Genomic DNA, 5509 nt, shown 5'->3' on the forward strand with positions numbered 1-5509 from the left:
ATTAATTCGTTGTGATTCAAATAATAAAATTAGCTACATTTAATCTGCGGAAACAGGATCTTATTTGTTCCATTCCTACTGATTAAAAAAAAGTTTTAAGGTGAAATGTTTCTGTTTATTTGAATCCTTTTAACAGTACTTAGTGAAACATTTCGGCATACGTTTGTGATTTTCACATGGTTTGTCTGTAAAATGTGAAGCTCTTGTATTGCAGTGGTAATTCTATCCACTTTAATGGACTATTGTTATCAATCTTCCCTCTAAACTGCGCGCGTGCGCAATTGCGCACTGCTGGCACGGTCTCTGCGCACAGAAAATCTGCGTTGCGCACAGAAAAAAAAATCTAACCTGACTTGAAATTAAAATTAAAACTTTAACAATTCTGTTTTGCAGTGTTAGTCAGTAAATGACTGGCTGCTCCCGTATGGGATTAGAACGGTGCCACCTTATCCCATAGTCCAGCCAATAATGCGATTCACGTTCATCTATACGCAGCTAATCAACGTCGTTGACAGGCTATGACAGCGTCCTTATGTGCTGACACCGGTGTTTTAGCTGGCAAAGCGGCTGATGTGGAGTGAAGCCACGTTGATGACGTGTAGAACCATTGGAAATGTGAGCAGGACAGACGGAACAATTGACGGAAAAAGTGTGGACTTTATACCAGTTTTTAGATTGTGTTGATAGGCCACGTAAAACCAGAGGTATGATAAAAAAAAATATGCAATGTTTGGTTTTCTTCCTGAATACTATCGTTGTTTATATTTACTGCAGGAAGAAACGGTAAAAACGGCCTTTCCTATTGGTGGAAAAATGTACCATGTCGACCAATCAAAAAATGATATAGCAACATGGTATTTAGTTGTTTAGGAAGGGGGGAAGTTTTAGGAGTGACAGCGGTGTTTTGAGCTGTGACAGATTTGCGACGTTTAGCACAAATCTTGTGTAGTTAGTGTGTTACAGGTGTTACAGGAGTGATACATCTCCTGCTGTCAGGCCTGCAGGTACCAGGCTGTTGTTCTCCTTTATCTCATAGTGGACAGAAATTATTTTTTGGAGTGACACAAATAATTTGTGTGGCATCAAATTTGATGCAGAACAGCTGATTGTTCTGTAAATAGCTTGAAATGCTTATTTAAAAACCGCCTTGGCTGCATTTTTAGGTAAACAGCTGCAAAAAACGTTGTTTGCAAAACTCAGTTACTTTTTTGAAGAAGTAACTATATAATTAATTGCCCAACATTGGTCATTATTTACTGTATTTTGCAGACAGAGAGTTACAGGACTCTCTCCCAGACCCACAGACTCAACCTCATAATACAAGTCAGAGCTTTATAAAAAAAAATAAATAAATAAAAAAAATAAAGTTTTGTTTTCAAAATTTTCTTTTTTTTTTTACATTTTCATTGTAAGTGGGCTAAAGCAGTTAATTAAAAGTCTAACATAAATGTAAATACTGTAATCTGATTATTTTAATAAACCATGTGACTTGGATGAATGTGATGCTGGCGTGACCACAGTGCACACGTCTGCAGTTGCTCACAGTGGTCCAAGGGACCGCTCAGGGAGTTTGTGTGTTCGCTCTGTGACACATGAAAAATTAGAGGGAACATTGATTGTTATTATAATGAACACTCCTGCCTCCTTTTTTACACCATTAAATTAACCACAGGATGTCCTTTCTCTTCAGTTTTGGACTCCTCTATCTTTGCCTCCTACATATGGTACATTCCTATTTTTAACACTTTTATAATGTGGTACAAATCCTATATTAATTAGGTTTGGCAAGAAAAGCAACAGCACCTTGCGATTAACCTAAAGATAAGGTGATTAAATATTAATATACTTAATTAGTAATGATACTTATGAATGTCTTTTTCTGCATAACAGCTTTACTTTTTGAGTTTTTTCATGTTGAACCTTCTAATTACTGCTTTTTGGTGGTTAATACAAGGAATACAAACCATCCTGCTTTGGTTAGTCTATCTTAATAACCCAAAATATATTTTTTTGTGTGAGAAAAATTACAAGTGTTGATAGTATTCAAATCAAACCTAACTCTTTACATGTTCCTATTTTAAGTCTTATTATCACTGATTCATTAGAGGGTTGATGATTCACGCCTCACACAGGTTCCCAGTCCTGAAATTGCTTCCTTGTCACACTTTGTAAATTCATTATATCACTCAGCTACTTCAGTTAAATGTTGTTTTTTGTTGTTGTTGTTGTTGTTTTTACTGGAAGTCAGTTGAGGCAGATAGTTTTTGAACTCATTTAGGCGTACAGGAAGACATTCAGCAGTAGTAGAACTACCACCATTATTCATTAACTGTTTCCAAGATTATCGCATGTTTCTATTAAAGAGTTTTTCAAACTTCTTGAAGGCTAAGAACAAATGTACTGCATATACCTGAGAGGTATTTTTGGTGCGTTTCGTCTTTTATTGGTTATTGATTCATTATTTATCCTTTATCCGTTATTGATAAGCAGTAATTAGTGTTTATTGGTGGAGATCTTTGTTAATAGTCTAATAGTTAAAGAATATGATCATGCAGAAATAGGCATTAATATGTGATTAATGATTGCAAATAAAATGTGAGTGTACTACTACTGTGTGTGAAAACAAGCAACTCGATACCTGATTTTCTGCTTAAAAAGTAAAAGTAAACCTAGCTGTTCCTGATAAGTGCAACTGGAAATAGACGGTGCATAAATTATACTCGTGTCTGCTCACAAGCATCACTGTTCTTTGCTATGAAGTGAGAGAGATGCTTCTCCTGAAGTAGTGAAAGATATGATTTCTATTTCATTTTTGGTTTAGAAATTATAAAAATAAATCAAAATGTTATTTCGTGTATGTAAACCACACAGTGATTAGCGCTGCTGTCTCACAGCAAGAAGGTCCCGAGTTCAACTCCACCAGCAGGCTGGAGCCTGTCTGTGAGGAGTTTACATGTTGTCCTCGTGTTTACGTGAGTACTCTGCTTTCCTCCGACAGTCCAAAGATATGCAGTTAATGAGGTTAGGTTAACTTGTGATTCTGAACTACCCATAAGTGTGAACGTGTATAACACCTCTTGCCCTATGGAAGCTGGAAAATTTCCATTTCCTTCATGGGAAATTGACTTGATCCTGCATTTAACTACTATTAGCCTGAACTTACTGACCTCTTAATCCCCAAAACACTGCGATTGCAGTAAAAATAAACCTGATTAGAAAAATTCTGTTTAATTCCATTTTATTAATATAGCACCTAATCACAACAACACCCGTCACAAGGTCAAGACCCTACAATAATCGAGAGAACCCCTAGCAATCAAGCGACCCCATATGAGCAAGCATTTGGGGACAGTGGAAAGGAAAAACTCCCTTTTAACAGGAAGAAACCACTGGTAGAACCAGGCTAAGGGAGGCATGTAATCATCTAATTATAAATCTGTGAGATGGATATGAATATTTTTTTTCTCTAATGGTTACATTTTTATTTGTGATGAAATTCATGTCGTTACTAGTTATGGTTATGGTTAAACCATTAAAGCCAAGCGTATCGTATTTGATACATGTGTTTTTGTGAGTTCTTGAGTCTTCTACATCATCATTGTGACTTTTTTTTACCCTCAAAAAATGAAATAAATTGCATGACACATTTTTAATGACTAAATTGCAAAAATATGGCTTATGTAGCAAATGGGATACAAATTAAAACTTATATATGCGGATTAAAATTTGATATATTTTCATATATTTTGTCTAAAGGTTCAACAAACCCTCTATGATCAAAAAAATAAAAATATACTTTTTTGTCAGCCCGGCTATAGTGCTGAAGAGAAACCTAGGGCTGTTATTATCTTAATCAGTGATGAATAGTAAGTAAGGACGGGGCTGTGGCCCCCCCACACCCTCTAGCAGATCATTACATGAAGGAACCTTTTAAATACAAGCACACCCATGCTCACAGGTGTACACACGGGTGCTCACACACACAAACTACACCCTTTTTGGCTCCTACCTCAAAGCACACTGTGCGCTGTCGATCTTACGTGCTGCACAATAATGTTTAATATTTAGTATTTACTGTTATATTCCCATAGATCATTGCAATGATGTTGTTTATTATGTTGCTCTTTTTTTCCCTGCTTGTTTTCTCTTTTTTCTTTCTCAACAGGTGATCTTATTTTGTTGGTTTTTGTTTTTTGCCCTTTATCCTCGTCCCTCTTCCCTGCTGTTTTTCTTTCCCTCTTTCTTTCTCCCCTTTCTTTTCCCCAGTCAAGTCTTTCCCGTATTTAGCAGGTTCAAATAAAATAAACAATAAAAGGCGAATCAAATAGACCAATACGGCAAGGCTGGGTTTGGTCGATTTGGTAAAGTAAATCCGTCGGGCATCTTTCTTTGCCTTTAGACAATAATTCTGATGGCAAAAGAGCCAAACGGGACAGGCAAAAAAAAAGAAAAAAAAGAAATGTCATTTTTTAAAATGTTTGAAATGTTAATACCTAAAAATTTAATATTGCCAGTATGAAGCGGGAGGGAGGGGTGCTGAGCTGCAGAATCCCAGGCCTCCTCAAAAAGCATCAGAATGGACGATTTATCCCAGTTTATTGTGTAGTTAGAGATTTTTGAGAAGTTGATAATTATATTGAAAGTTTCCTGTAATGAGTTATGTGGGTCTTGTAGATAGAGTAATTTTGGCATATTGGGATATTTTGGCATATTGCTGCATTAATGGATCAATGAAAATGGTGAATAAAGATGGAGAGAGTGGACAACCTTGTCTGGTTCCCCAGTGAAGAGTGAAATTTGTGATGTGACCCCATTTGTAGCGATTGTTCTTTTGGGTGAAGTGTAAATATTTTTATCCAGTCGATGAACTACTCTCCAAAACCCAGTCTGTGTAGAGTGCTGAATAGAAATGTCCAGTTAACTTTATCAGATGCCTTTTCTGCCTCTGATGATAGAATTTTTTATATGGTGTTTAGAGGTGAGACTTACTAAGTTTTCTGGTTTTGATGAAACCGGATCGGTCTGGATGGATTAAAACTTTTTCTATTCTAGTAGCTAGGGTTTGCCAATGGAGTCAAGTACTTCTGATTTAAAGCTTTCTTTTTCAGAGTTCAGGCTGTACTGAAGAATAAAAGTGGTAATTGACTTCCAAGCTCATTAGAACTGTGTAATATCTTTTTTTTTTTTTGCATTATATACTATATTTCCATGTAGAGTGGCACATCTCTGCACCCATTTCCCATTTTCCTTGCAAAAAATAAAGAAATGAGGGATAACTCATTACCCCTTTAGTTGGAACTATAGCCCATGCATAAGGACATGTCTAAGGAATGAACCTTACATCTTTATGGTTTACAGTATTAGGATCAGCTTTTGTTAACATAAGGAAGCTGAATTTGTACAGTGTGTCTGTTGATACAGACATGTACACCTTACAAATAAGATTTTCAAAATCCACGTCTGCCACATTCTGTCAACACTTGTCATTGTAAAAGCTGAGTACTGCCTA

This window comes from Pundamilia nyererei, unplaced genomic scaffold (assembly GCF_000239375.1).
Source record: "Pundamilia nyererei isolate P.nyererei 1_Seehausen unplaced genomic scaffold, PunNye1.0 scaffold00087, whole genome shotgun sequence".
Taxonomy (NCBI): domain Eukaryota; kingdom Metazoa; phylum Chordata; class Actinopteri; order Cichliformes; family Cichlidae; genus Pundamilia; species Pundamilia nyererei.